The 15626-nt window shown below is 47.6% G+C and overlaps 1 protein-coding gene across 2 annotated transcripts in view; it reads left to right on the top strand.

The window, feature by feature from the left end:
- Tnks (tankyrase) overlaps positions 1 to 15626 on the top strand; it is a 110677-nt gene that overhangs the window by 1399 nt on the left and 93652 nt on the right. The window lies entirely within an intron of this gene.

The following is a 15626-nucleotide window of genomic DNA, read 5'->3' as shown; positions in this document are numbered from 1 at the left end:
TAGATATCTGGAAACGATTCCAGAGAACACGTGCTGATGGGCTTTTTATCAAGCGCGAAACGGAGCGAACGCATTAAAACTTTGCTTTTCGCATCCCGATTGGGTTGATAAAAAATGTGTGATCCTCTGCGACGTAACTAATGCAGCAGGCAGCCGCGCGATAAAGCGCTTTCAGGGAGTGCACCCGCCAACCGCACTGACTGCGAGAGCACGCCAGCCTCTCACCAGAGGGCTCTGCATGTATTGAGCGGCACGTGCTCCCATGTTTACGGTCATTAAGCTTTCGACTGTACAGCAGAAGCTCGTTAATTTGAACTGCAAGGGGGCGCCATCTCAGTTTGAAAATGAACAATGGCAATGAAAATGAAAATGAACAATGGCAAAAGTCAGTGGCGGTCCCAAGGGGGGGGGGGGGGGGGGCGAAGGGGGCGATCCCCCCCCCCCCCCACCCAAGGAGGTCCTCAGCTTCTTATTTTTAGTTTTTTTTAAGCATTCCACTTGCGCGCGGTTAAATCCCACTTGTGCGAGGCCGCAAACGTGTTGCAACCGTCCGAAATACGGGCTCGAGCCAGCCGTTGCACCACCCAAGGGGCACCAAAAACCACTGTGTCGCTAGGTGACTTGTGCGCAAGTGGGTCACACCGCGTACACGCACACGCCTGCGTGGTTATCACCTCCTCTGCAGAACTGGCACAAGGAGGGGAGCGGTTCTTTATTCGCCTCGCCTCCCCCCCCAAACCAATCGCTGGGACTGCTACTGGCAAGAGTGCACTGCAATTGGCAAGCAGTAGGTTTGCCACCTTTCCCCGAAAAAACAAACAAACCAAAAAATAAAACCGGCCCTATCGGGGGGGTATATAGAAGGTTGAATTTGTGTTGAAAAAAAGACACCATGTTTTTTTTTTTTTTATGCAATGTCATTGTAGAATTTTTTAGAGAGCAATCAGCATAATGTTTGGACTGTGACAGATTTTCGTTATTGCTCTGTATGTGCTGCACCGAAAAGTAACTGCACAATTTACCAAACAAACGTAAAAAAAGTGCAATATATATGAACATAAGGTACAGTAAAATCTCGATAAACGGAAATCGCTTAAACGGAATTGCCGCTTAAACGGAACAGTTTCCTGGAATTTGGTTGGTTTTGTATTCAGATAACGTAAAAAAAACTCGGTAATTGGAACTAAAATTTCCGCATCACCTTGTAAACGGAACCAGAAATGGAACTTCTTGTAAAATCCACTGGCATGAGAATCAGCTTTTGACGGTTCCGGCTGTTTTGTTCTTGTTTTTTTTTTTTTTTTCCCATGCTTTTTTAGCCTTGTTTGCCTCGTAAGCCTCGTCTCGTAAGTGGTTAGCCGTGTTAGCGCAACGAATGCAACATCGCAGTTCTTGTTCCAGTTGTTCGGTCTCGATTCTAGACGCCGAGGCTACAGGGCTCACCTCCTGTCGCCTCGTTCGTGCCATCGTTGTGCTATTCGTCCTCCATTACCACGTTGCCATCTTCTAAATTCGGTGGCTCGTAAGCACTCGCGAAGTTGAGGCCTCTAGCCTCCGTGAAGATGCAGTTGCAAGGACTCAAACAAAAATAATTGACGCATTTTGTAGTGCACAGCGACTCATTGTTGCCAAATCAACTTTGTGAATGCTGTTCCTTCGGTTCTTGTAGTTTTCTTGCTTTCTGAAAACTATCAGCTACAGTCACTTTCTAGTGGTTAGAGTTCTATGAAATGCACTTAGAAGTGTGTACGCACATAAATTTGCACCTTAGAACATCTCTCTGAGTAAACGGAACTCCTGTTAAACGGAACTAATTTTTCCGGTCCCTTGAAGTTCCGTTTATCGAGAGTCTACTGTATTTGATATTGATATCCACACACGTGCAATGCTGTGCAATGCACCAACATAGAACAGCAGAAGGTAAAATTCTATACGCTGGCCTTCTCCTGTTTGCGAAACTTGAATGTTTACACCATTTTCCATAAGCAGCCGGGAAAGGAGGACAATACTCAGAAACCAGTTCTCTCGGCGGCCTGCGCGCCTTCCGCTTCTGGCGGACCAGTGTTGCCTGTGCGCGCTGTTAACATCGCTCGGCACGGTGTGCTCCGCTGCATAGTACAAGAGTGTTTCGCACGGTGTGCTAGTTTTTACAGAACTTTTAACCGTTTTAGCTAATGCTGCGATGCCGTTCAAGGCGCCAACGTCGCTTGGGTAGCAGCAAGAAAAAGTTGCCGACAGCGCACATCTGCACAACACTGCCTGGAGAAAATGCAGTGCGGTTGCGACGTGTTTTTGCTGCATCGCTTCCTAACAGACACTGAGTTATCGGTGAACGCCGTTAATAAACCGCAATGACTTTGTACCAACAACCAGCTTTAGGGTTTGTTTGGTGCACTTCTTGGATGGCAAGCAGACGGAGCAAAATCCATTTATCACATGCAAAGCTGCAACAGGGGTGACAAAATGGAACCCCCTGAAATGTTAGAAGTAACTTTATCCTTTACAATACAACATTGATTGGTTAATTGATTTATTGGGGGCTTTAACGTGCCGACGCTTCACAGGTGATGAGGCACGCCATAGTGGAGGGCTCCGGATTAATTTTGACCACCTGAGGACCTTTCACGTGCACTGATACAATACATTACAATTACTTCTGGTCCCTTGTAGTCAATTTAAAGTAACATATTGTTTGGTCATTATAGCCTATTGGCTTTAAACAATCCCCTTTTCATCTAATCTAACCTTTAAAATCACGGCGTTTTGTTTATAATTTTTATTTATTTATTTATATATACAGTCGAACCCCGCTACAACGAACGCCGCTTCAACGAAATTTCCGCTTCAACGAAATATTTCCAATTCCCCGTCAGCTAGCCATAGAAGTCAATGCAACAAAGTCCTCGCCACAACGAACCATTTGTCAGGCTTGCTTTCGCTTCAACGAAATTTTCGATGATTTGGGCTGGGTTTGAACTATTATTTTACAATAAAATAAGCATAGCGCCAACTATCTGTAAGTTTTTATACATTCAGGACGCTTAGTTTCACCGAAAATGCGCGTTGCGACCACACCGCCACCCAAAACAAAACAAAAAATAACTCATAGGCGCACGCCATTGCTTGATGGTGATAACGATGTGGCTGGCCGTCTTTACACGAGGCGCAGGCCCGCTTCGCCAAGGCGGAGCCCCAGAGCTACAGCCAATCCGTATCCAGTTGAAATTGCATGAATGTGCTCCGCTGCTGGCGCGGTGCCGTCATGTATGCGTTGTGAGCAGCTGTCCTTGCCGTTTTCCTTCTACCATTCTTCATAGCCAAGAGCAAAAATCATGTTTGCGCGTTTGGTCTTGAAGCCTAGTCATCCTATCTTAGTCGCGAGCGCGCGGTCATGTTAAATGCAAGCGCGCGCGTCTTGCCTGCCAAGGTCAGTAGCTGCCGTGCCCTGTCAGAGGATAAGATAACGGCACTGCTCCTGCCACAAGCGAGAGGGGGGCTTCCCACGGCCTAGCAGCTATCTGCAAGTAATCAGCTCGGTGGACACGCCTTGTTGTACAGCGATACGTTTTGCGCCTGCATATCTTCACCTCCCTCCGTAACGCGTTCTTTGGGTGGTGAAAAAACAGATAACCATTGGTATGTTTGTTATCCGAATAAACATGAGTTATTGCGCGTCACTCCTTTTTCTAAACATTGTATTATGCTGCCAATGTTGCGGAAACGCACGGGGCTATTTTTCTGGCCTTTCCGTGGTGTGTTGGGGCAGATTTCGCCTCAACGAATTTTCGCTTCAACGAAATTTTTCGCACGTCCCGTCAATTTCGTTGTAGCGGGATTCGACTGTATATATATTTTTTTCAGGCAAACACATTACACTGCCAAACGATACTAAAGGATAACTTTCTCCATCGTACACTGTTGGTCGATAGCACGATAAGCAGGCCGCATGCCAATGTGGAAACTCAGCTCAAGATGCGCGAACGCTTCATTTAGAAAATAGCTCAACCTGTTCACAACAAGCTCAAAGGAAAAGTTTCTCATCCTTTTGCATTGTTACGGAATCTAAAGTACTACAATTACAAAACAGTTACTGCTGATTGCATAAAGCATTTGTGGTGCGAGCAGAAAGTCCACAAAGATGGGCTCCCAGCAACAGGGCACATGTGCTGTGCAAAGTTCGGCCAATCATGATCCCGATCATGATCAACCAATACCAACTTGCCCAAATGTCGATCCTTCTGCACAACCTTTGAATAGTAATTTGACTGGTTGTGCGGTCGTGTTATTTTTCCGCCCACGTAGTTTCGTTTCGTTAGTAACCGTCATAAGTCTAGTTCAGAAAGATTGCATTGCATTGCAATGTCAACAGCGTAGCAATCGCCTCGTCGAAAGTCCATCGCGAGCGCGGGTCAGCGTGACCCACAAGCTGTGCGTGCTCTGCATTCGACGTGCGTGCTTCCGTAGACTTGACTAATCGGGGAACGTAACAAGCATGGTGGCATTGAAAATACATATTTACTCCCCGATGTTGATTTCTATGTCAGTCGGTGCCACACCGGTAGCGTTTGCATCGCGCAACTGCGGAGCACCACTGGCACCACCACCACCACCAGTGCTGGGGTCGGCATCTGGAAGCGAATTAGGACCTTAAAGGAGCACTGACACCAATTTTCGGGGTTAATATTATTGCACAGTTCGCTTCCTTCACTCAACAGAATACCCTGGCTGAAATATGAGCGGCCTGCGACGCGACAAACATAGTTCAATTGGATCTCATTTATCCCGCCGACGGAGCAGCGCGCAGAGCGGCACTCAGCAAATGGACATCAGCGTGACATCACTCCAGGAGAGCAAAAAGAAGTGACTCTACAGCGCTCGTCAAAAACTCGTGACGTCACTTCACGTACACGGCCCCACGAGCGGGGAGCGGGCGCAACACCCTCTCAAGCGGGCGCTGGTGACGTCCGCACAAAGCGGTGAGGTCAGGCAGGGAGTCTGTCATATGCGCCGTTCGGGATGAAAGCGCGGGAATTTGAAACAAACAATTTTCAGGTTGTTCAATGCAATTAACTATCGCGCGCTGAAGTATTTGAAGTGCTGTTTGAGGTTCGTCAGACCATTAAGCATCGATAAAAGCAATAAAAGTGTAACATAAAATTTTCGTGTCAGTGCTCCTTTAAAGGGGCCCTGAAAGGCGTTTTGAGCACACTAAATGAACTAGCGCAATCGTTAGATTGGGTCGTCAACGTCACCTGTGCCAAGTATTACTCTTTTACGCACAGCGGAAAGTTCACACTTTTTTTGCAAAGTTTGTCGCTTTTTCTTCACCCTCCCTTCGTGTTTTTGGACGCCGCCATCTTCACATGTCTACGTCATCGATTCCCAGATGTTCGTATGAGCTAGACATCCTGCTATTGGGCGGCTTTTTCACGAACTTCCGGCAAAGAGCTGAGTCGTCTGCTCAGCGTCGGCTCGCCGGCTGATCTGCCAGCAGAGTGCCGGAGTGCTTGGACATTTAACGACAAACGAAACAAATGTAAGCAAACGCTTAACCGTTTGTATTGAATGCATCACAGCCATAACACGACATGGATATTCTCTTACCTGAGTACATTCCATATAAAACGTGTTGAAGCCTCGTGGCACTTCTTTCGTGCACTTCCTTGAGCCGAATGCCCCGGTTTGACGCAAACATTTCATTCAACTTGAAAACAATCCAGAGATGCGTTTCGAACGAACACAACGTCACAACATGGGTTGCAAGCCTGAACCGCGATTGAGAGAGGATGGGTTGCCTCCTCCTGCCCGCCGTAAATTTGGCACTCATCTCGCGCGCGGTTTGCGGGGACGAACATCAAGTCACTTAACTCTGGCGCACAAGCCGAGATGGCTTTTAGCCATGCACACTGCATCATACCCCATGCGAGGTTACGTCGTACGTCGCCCGAGAAAGATATATAATCCAGAACATGGGAAGCACTATCCACCCGCAGAAGCACAATGTCGCATTTCATCGCGAAACAAAGGCGTCCACAACACACACACCATCGCCTCCTGTAATGCCAAACGCATCTCGCACTTCCCAATGGGAGTGAGTGGTACGCCTGCAGTGCCCACGTGTCGCGAGGTGGGGCCCCGAGCTGAACCGGGATCACGGAACCGTAACGAACTTCTAGAGTGGTTTGTGCCTTAATTGTTGCCAAGGCAACCGATGTTTGAGATTGTCAAAGAAATGGTGCTCGCTCCAGCGCTAGAAAGCTCAGAGCCGCGGCGGAGCATGTTTTGCCAACATTGCCGCTCTCCACCACGCGTCGCCCCAAGCTGAACTGGTCACATGATTGAAGCGTTTTGTGCACGGGTTCTGTATCGGTTTAAAATGTCTTTTTCACATGCCGCCGGCAGGAATTACCACCGCCGTAAAATAACACCCGGCACCAGCGGGGCCACATCTGATACGGCGTTTTTTGGATAAACAGTGCGCGGTGCATCAAAGAGAACGCGAGCGCACGATCCTTCCCGTGCGGCTGCGAGTTCACCGCCAATAAAAAGTCACGTGCCGCCGATAGCAACTGCACCAGCCTACACCGCGAAAGGGCAAGGCCAGGCCGCCGCACACATGCGGCCAGATTTTTCGTTCGCTTTTCCAGCCTTGAGCGGAGTGCAGGATTCATGGTGTCAACAAAGCTTGCCAGTAGCAGACGGCAATGTGAGCAACGCAATAGCGGAAGTACGTCACCGCTGAGGAGCGCAGCATCATGGGAGGCAAGGCTCGCGCGCCGTCAACAGTGGAGAGTAAGTCGAAAGGAGGAGGAAATGCGGAGCGACGATAATGCGCGGTTTTTGATTTACGATTTCTCAGCTAATACTCATCGCTTTAACAAAATTCTTGCGGGAGGAGATTGCTAATACATTGCTTTATTTGGTTACATGTACATCCATGCATCGGCGGAAGGTATTTCAGGACCCCTTTAAATCCGTCCGCAGGTGGTGTAAACCAAACAGAACACACGCACACAAGCACTGCAACCGCTCACTTAACTTAACGGTTCACTCGGTAATGCTCGGGCAACGAACGGAGCCCTGAATGGCCCAGCGTGGCGGTTTGGGCGTTCGCCTCATAGACTGCTCTAGCGTCTGGCCACACAATGCAAGTGGTGGGGCCCACCTCTGGGAAGGAAAATGGTGTAGAGGTGGTATTCACTGGCGTAGCGCGCATGCCAGCAACCATGTGTGCCGCCTTAGCAACTGGTACACGCAGGCCTGGTAATGGCGGCACGCGCATGAAGCCGTCCCAGCGAACTCAAAAGCAATACCTTGACGTTAACTACTGTTTTACGCAGTGCCCTACATCTTACCCGTCGCAAGACTCGAGTGAAGTTGTCGACACAGATCAGTTTATTGTCAGCTGCTGTGTTTTGGTATCGGCAGATGTATCGACTCACCCTGTCGGCGAGTGCTTCCCCCTCCGGCCACTTGCTGATAGGTGTCGTCAGTCTTGCAGCTAACAATGCGCTCACGCTACCGGCGTGCCTCAGTCACCGTGCAAACAAACCTCGCTTCTTCGCAAGGGGCGATTGCTGTTTGTGTTGGACGAATCTGCCGTGGGCAAGGCACGGCTGTCCGTATCTGGGCTCGCAGGCAACTGCGCTGCAGCACAGGCATTTCGTGCGTTGTGCGCGCTTTCTTTTGGGACTGCATCACCAATCCTCAGTGGTGAGGAGGAGTTGCATCACCGCGCTGTCGCTGCAGTTATTCATATCTGTTGACGCCACAGCCGAGAATCGGGTGGTAATGGCGCAGACAACAGACGCCACAACCTGTTTTTTTTCTTTTTTTTTTTTTTCGGCGAGATGCAGATGTACACGCGGACATGGTGGGCACAGTCATGGCGGGTTTCAGTGTTGCCAAGAGAAGGAATTGGCTGCTAAACTTTAAGGTGAATACCATCTATATTTAGAATTTGACTTAGAGGCTCAAATGAGTTGTTTTTCTCTCGCCTTGTTTATAAATTCTTTGCTCTGCTCGCTTGCTTTTTCGCAGCTTGTCTACACATATTTAGCATTGTAGTTGCTGAATTTACACTTACAAAACGCCAAAAAAATAGTCATGGCGCAGCGGTCAAAAAAACCAGCCAGTGACGGCCGGTTTTAAGTACAGACCATCAATCGGCCCACTGTTTATAAAACCGGTCAGGCCGGTCAAAAACTGGGCAGGTTGGAACCCTAGGAAGCAGTGGTGCATGTAAGCACTTCGATGCTTGAAAAAGCCCGTGATTGTAGCCTGCCTTTTGTCCCCAAAGACGACAATCGGCACTTGATCTAACAAACGGACGTAGCTGAAAGCCTCGTCTTGGCCTTCGGCATTCCATTCGGCCATGACTTGTGAGAAAATGGCTGCACTGTACATCATCCTCGACCTTTTTTGTAGTCGTTGAGGTGGCAGGTTCTGAGCTTCTAACCTGAGATATCATGTCCTAATCTGTCAGCGCACCACACTCCACTGTACTTGCTTCCTTATCGATGTTCTCAAGGAATGCGTCTTCCATAATGTACACGATGTGGGATTTAGATTGGTTTTACCCTATTTTGCCTTCTCCGTCCTACGCAGTCTCATGTAGGTAGAGGGTGCGTTTCTTTAGCTGTGTGCCCGGTGCCAAGCTTCCCAGATGGCGCCACCATACTGTTCAGGACCCCTTTCCACACTTGCTTTGTTTCTGACAGTGCTTGCACCTGGCTTGTTTTAAATGCGAATGCATTTCTTAGTCGGGGGTTGTCGTGCTCCGTCGGCGTGCGCCTGCATTCCTCCAGCGCGAGCGCACGTGAGCGCGCGCCTCGTAGTTCTGCCTTCGTCGTCGTCGTCGTCGTCGTAAATGCGAATGCATTTCTTAGTCGGGGGTTGTCGTGCTCCGTCGGCGTGCGCCCGCAGGTGTTATCTCTCCGCGCTCCTCCTCGCCCCTAGCAACAGCTGTGGCGCGCCTAGCAACCGGAGCAGGTGGTAGCTCGGGCGGGAGTAGCGGAGGGCAAGGGGAGAGCGCTCGGGCGTGTGAGGGCGCTCGCATCGCGGAGCTCGGGCGGAGTAGCGGAGAGTGAGTGGAGAGGAGGAGCGCGCTCGGGTGTGTGAGGGCGCTCGCATCGCGGAGCTCGACAGGAGAGAGAGCTCGCGCGCGGGGCGGGCGTGTTGCGCGGGTCTCTCTCTCCTCTCCGCGTACCCTCTCTCCGCTCGCTGCGCTCGGAAAATGTATATAAATGCAGTGGAGCGCACGCCTCTCTCCGTTACTGCTTGCCGCAGCGCACTCATCGGTGCACCCAATGCATTCGCATTTCCGCACGATCCCCTTCGGGGAAGGGGGGGGGGGAGTTTTTTTTGTTACGGTAGCAGGGTTCGCACAGGTCCTTGAAAACCTTGAAAACCCTTGAATTTAGACGTGTAAATTTCAAGGCCTGGAAAGTCCTGGAATTTTAAAGGGTCCTTGAAAACCCTTGATTTTTCTGGAGAGAACCAATGGCCCCATCTTTTCCACAAGAATGTAAAGTGTTTGTCGTAAATTTTACGTGTTAAAATGTAAAGAAACATTGTAACAATCAAGTTTCAGTGTATTGCGTGAAATTACGAGTTCTGGATTCTCATTATTACGAGGCAACATTGGGAGCAGCACTCCTCAGTAGAATTCATGTCACGATACAATCCCGTGAAAGCCGGCTTCTGTTCTCTATCTTGCATGTTCCATCTAGTCTGTGGACGGCCTTTCATTGCATGTTTGCTGTTCCTCATACGCTCCATCTGCATTTGCTTTGACGTGCAAATGGAGGATGTATGCATAGTTCATCCTGCCTTGCAGCAACACTTGCTGAGTTAATTTCAGCTGGTACTCTTGCTGACAAAGCAGGAGATGCAGGCAACATTAACTAAGTTTTGAAATCAAGCAGCCTAAGCAAAACGCCAAGAAAAAAGAAAAACCTCTAAACACAAACTATGAAATAAAAAATAAAGCTGGGACAGCGTTCATGAACCCATAGCGCCTACCCGAATGTGCAGTAATGTTCTTAGGTATTGGGCAATAACACAATTTTGCATTGTGTTGAAAAAGTTATAATCCCAGATAAAACATAAGATGGGGACCTTGAAAATGTGTTTTCTGGTCCTTGAAAGTCCTTGAAAACCCTTGAATTTTGGCTTTTGAAGCCCGTACGAACCCTGGGTAGGGAGTAATCGCTTTGGGAAACATGGGATAGGCTCGACAAACAGGGTCACATAAGACAATGTCGCTTAAGCCAATTGGCCAGTGTCGTGTGAGAAAACCCCAAAGTGCCAGACTGCTGTGCAGCTGTAACAAGCATAGTGCGTGCAGAACCAACAGCAGTAAACACTCGTGCTTCTATGTTTACTTCGTAACTTCCATTGTTTACCCCATCATTCTTACTTCTATAAAATGAATATGCCTTAAAGGGAGGGACCGTGCAACACTTACCATCGACTACTCGGAATGTATTTTGGAGTAAAGTCCATTGTCCCAGCAATCTCCTCCCATAAGAACTATGAAAATCCGTTCACTATCACTAAAACTACGCGCGATGAAAAATCGCGCATAAATGTTCCCTCTCAACTCAACCACGAACAACGCGACGAAAGCTGCGCGCTCTTTCCCGGAGAGGGGGCTGGCGCGCGGCGTTCTGTTCGGCGGCCTTCGATATGTCACAGGCCGGGGAGTTTTGTCCTTTTCCCCGCAACGTGGACGGGTCTATTTCCGGTCTGGTGCCACAAAAAAGCAGGCATGTTGGCCTGCTCGCAAGCAAGCGCTCAGGCTGGTAGGGCGATTTTGAAGCAATAAACGTTTGTTATCGAGTGGGCTCGTTGAAAGTAGAATATTTAGTTCGTCATTCAAACTCCGCACGCACTCGAAACAAAAGAAACACCAAAAGCATGCGGACAGGTTCAGACATAGAAGAGGTTGATGCACAGCGCCGACGACGGCGGACCGTCACAGGAAATGCCAGAATTTAGCTGCGAAGTTGACCAGCGACAGCTAATAGGACAGCCAGGACAGCCATGGCCCGATTGACGTCGCAGAGGCCATGCCAGGGGTGGATAATGAGGAGAATCGAAGAGAGCGCGGTTGGTTTTTCCGCGTCTTTCACGGCGATTTGCACGCTTACCGCTTCACGTGCACGTGTAATATTTGGCTCGGGTGTTCCTGGCAGTGTAATCTAAACGTTGCGCAGGATTACTTGCACAGCGCGAGAGTGTTGCAGGGTCCCTTTAAATTTGAGCTCAAATATCATTAGTTCATTCTGCAAGCTCATAAGCCCTGCCTAACTTGCTTTAGTCAGCCTCAGCCAATCCCAACGAGCTGCCCATAATACATCATATGTTCTAGTGCAAGAAATAAGCTAGTGGGTCGCATGGCCATTCTCTTTTTTCCTGATGTACAGCCTGTTTGACTTAAGTTTACGTTTAAATTGGTGTCAGAGTTTTTCTAATGAGGTAATCTTTCGAATCATACAAACTTGCATTTTGTTTGCACTGCCCCATGAAACATTTTTGCGTGGCATAGACAGGCTAAAATAAACTTACTTTTCATGGGTTGTCCGGTTGCTAAAGCATTATTAAATTTAAGGCTTGAAAGAAGAAAAAATACCGTGTGACGTCTGTAGCAGTCTCAACAACTGCAGCATGTCTGCAAAATGATGTGTAATCTTCTTGCGATATGATTGGAAGAGTTGTTGACATCAGTTTCAGTTTTGTTTCCCTGCACTAACGTGCTTGGCATTCCAGGTTATCGTCGGTCACACATTGTCCGTATTGTCACGGGACTCATATGGGGTCAAATGTCCCAAGGCAGATGACGATGACGAAGAAGTGGCTGGTGCGTACCTTGCTTGGGCGCTGTCATGGCTGCCACGTACATACTATAAATCCGTCCATCGCATCACTTGTAAATAAACCACTTTCCCCCCATCAACCAGAGATAGTCTCATCAGTTATGCCACCACATAACAATATCTCAACGTTCTTGAAACCTCGAATTGGCATAGTGCGCCTCTGCCATGCTGTCAGCAGAATAAGTCGGATAAGCCTGCCAGCACCGCCTAGTAGGTAACGTTCACTAGCCAAGGCATATGCAGTGGCTGAACGCCCTCTGCATCATCCGAGACTCTCAACGGCGAGGCGCTTCACCCCCTCCTTCGAAGCTTACCCCCCCCCCCCCCCCCCCTTTTTTTTTTCATGAGAGGCACATTTGCACCAAATTGACAGTCAGCTGATGTGAGACCAAATTAATTCAGCTGTTAGAGATTGTTCAGGAGTGTTTTGTGCGAAATTGGGCCAGCTTTGAGGGCTTTGTTGCGCGTGGTGTGGTGAGTGGTGAACACGTGGTGGTGTGTCTTGAACCATTATGTGCAAAATATCTTATGCACACAGCTGAAAGGACGTTTGTTAACACGTGTGGAGAGAGAGAGATGTCATTAGATCTGCCGTCACGGCGACTACTGACCTGGGCAGGCCAGCCATGTGCATAGGATTTTGCGGGTTTCAAACTAAACATGAAAACATTATTTTTGACTTAGAAGAATTGTAGCAGGAAAATTGCAATGACAGCTGCTCACAATGCATCCATGACCAGCAGCAGGGCCCATTTGCGTGATTTCAACTAGATACCGTGATTTCATGTGGATACGGATTGGCTGTAGCTCCGGCTTGTCGAATCGGGTTTGTGCCTCATGGAAAGACGGCCAGCCACATCGTTATCTCCAGCAAACAACACAATGGCGTTCACCTATGAATTTGTTTTTGTTTAAGGGTGGTGGTGTAGGAGCGCAGCGCATTTTCAGTGAAACTAGACGTCCTGAGTGTGTAAAAAGTTAAATAGCTGGCGTCATGCTTATTTTATTGTAAAATAAATGTCCTAACCCTGCCCCGATGAGCAAAAATGTTGGAGTGAAAGCAAGCCAGACAAATGGTTAGTTGTGGAGAGGACTTTGTTGCATGTACTTCTATATGGCTAGCTGATGGGAAATTGGAAATATTTCGTTTCCATAATATATATACATTGACTGGAAACAAACAAAAAGCGCGAGAAAATAAAGTAAAGAGGAAGAGACGTGGAAATTTAGTTGAAGATGAATTCGTTGTAGCGGGGTTCAACTGTTTACTTAAAGGGGAAACGTAAAGAAGGTTGAAAAGTCTACGAAGCAAATGTGTGTGGTTCAGAGCATACAATGAATTTTTTTCTAGTTTTATAATATGCAGCACGTGGCAGATACACCATATCGAAAGAAAGGCAGGGTGACATTACAGGGCTTCTTTTACATGCTAGTCTGTGTGCAATTTCATGCAAATTTTCAAGCAAAACCAAAGTATAGCTACTGAGTTGCTGATTAGACAAAATCAGTTACAGATGACACTTGCAAAGTGTACGTTTTGTTTGTTGATTGCTATGTCGGCTTGATTTCCCCGTCCGCCTGCTGGGCATATTGTGTCACACTACTCATTTCTCTCGCATGAAAAAAAAAAATGCAGGCAGCACCAAAGAGAAAAGGAAATCACCCCAACTGTCATTCTCACAAAGGGGGTAGGGCGGCCGGCAGTGGCTGCAGCTGTTCATGTATCGAGCAAAGCCTACATGACAGTGAATGTCTAGATGCCAGTGCAAATTGTCTTCTTAATTCAGGACCACGCTCATTAACTCTTTCGCTACCGCGCCTATTCAAATCGATCAATTTGATCGATACTTTTGGAGTGCCTTTTCATAGTGTTCCAGGCGTTGCTCGAACAAGTAAAGCTGTTCGGAGTTAGATCAGAAAATGGCCTTTCAAAATCTGTTTTGTTTTCATTTTTGCAACAGAAACGTGATTTTTGACGCGCTTTTGAATCACCTGGGTGTGGAAAAGGGGCGTGGTAATCGCGCGTCACTGCTACCAACGAAGAATGCGTGCCACTCGTAATTACTCTCCACCAGCGTTTGTTTTTTTGCTATCAGGGCGTGAATGGTGAACTTTCAATCGTCAGGTTCACACTCTGGCAGTAATAATCCCAGAAATCGGCTGAAAATGTCAAGCAGGGCCTGGTTGCAAAGCTATATGATTTTAGGCAGTTATATTGCCTTTGCACACGTTGTTCTAAGTTCTGTGGTAGTTCTACTTACCCCAGGACCATTCGCGAACAGTTAACAACAGTTTCGGTTTCGTTTCTGCATCGCGAAATTCATATTTAGCGCTACTACGCAGTTACCCAACTTCAAGGCTACCTGCTATGGCGCCTGGAGCATCCGCGACTGATCCTCGAACAAAGTACGCCGCTCCTGATTTCACCCACCCTAACCCGATTTCTGCGATAAGAACTTCAGATGCAAGTCGAAAGATCACACCCAGTCGCCAGATATCTGTTCCGCCGAGGACAGCGCTTCAAACCGGCCTTACACTGCCAGCTGTTCGCCTTCCAGTTTCGTTTCCATGCGAGGGTATATCCGGGTGTCTAATGTTGCTGCTTAGTTGAACTGTCTATTCGGACGGAGTCTCTGATAATTTTTTGTACCGTTTCATTTGAAAAATGTTAGGTGGCGCTGCAATAGAGGAGGCTCGTTGTGCTGATCTTTTTCATTGCGCAACTGCTACTCGGCCAGAGATCGCAGGGCACGATTCTAGCTCATCGTACCTCATTTTTGCGAGCAAGGCTACAATTGCGAGTAAAAAGATGATAATAAAGCTCAGCTTTATGTTTTGAGAGATAACTGACCGTGAACGACAACAAGCATCATCCACGGCGCTCCGTTTTCAACTTCGTGCATGTTTTTTTTCCGCATCGCGTGCTTGTCCCAAATATTGTGCTCGCTGTAAAAGCAAGGTCAGTCATTGACAACATGTTTTTACGTTATGTGGGGCAAATTGCTGCCTCTGATGATGTCAAACCGCCAGATTTATTCCAGGGAACCACCCGAAATTGCACATTTTGAATTGGAGGTTGGGCTTCACCGCATGACACGAGCACTGTTCGTGCTAACATATTTTATTTATGTCTGACAAACTTTTCCGCGCCATTCGACATTTTTTCAAGGGAGTGTTTTTGAAATTTTTCCCTACAAAATGTATATTCTAATTTTTTTCTACTACCGGTGGTTTGATATACACAACTCCCTTTTTATCATTTTTTCGACAACTTGACAAATTTTGATTTTGATATTTTTTCACAACTATGATATACAAAAACATTTCAAAAACTGGTGTTATTGGAAAGGCTGTTAGATAATCTGCATTTTGTGTTTCTGTAATTATTGCCTAACCAATTCTTTTAGCAGGAAAAAAATGTTTTCTTAGACACCTAAAAATTGGTCAATTTTCCGGCGGTAGCAAAAGTGTTAAACAAGTTCAGAATGGCAATAGCTCATGGACGGCATCACTCCGCCTAAGCGGTGGACCCGGATGTCAACGGGCATGTGCGTTTTGAAAGGACATTGCTATGAAGGAGTTATGCCTTTTCTCACGTAGTTTGTCGTCGCTGCAGTAATTTATAAGCATATCAATTCAATTCCGAAAAGTCACGGAAACGGCCCGTGCCATGTTCAAAATAATTCCAGTAGCGCACTACTTGTGCGAAGGAAAGTTTGACATCCACCTGAATGCAGCCACACGGCT

This window comes from Haemaphysalis longicornis, unplaced genomic scaffold, assembly GCF_048455015.1.
Source record: "Haemaphysalis longicornis isolate Haplotype H1 unplaced genomic scaffold, Haemaphysalis longicornis Haplotype H1 scaffold_1, whole genome shotgun sequence".
In the NCBI taxonomy this organism is placed as follows: domain Eukaryota; kingdom Metazoa; phylum Arthropoda; class Arachnida; order Ixodida; family Ixodidae; genus Haemaphysalis; species Haemaphysalis longicornis.
The sequence above is the reverse complement of the archived record's forward strand: the minus strand, read 5'-3'. Positions and strand labels throughout refer to the sequence as shown.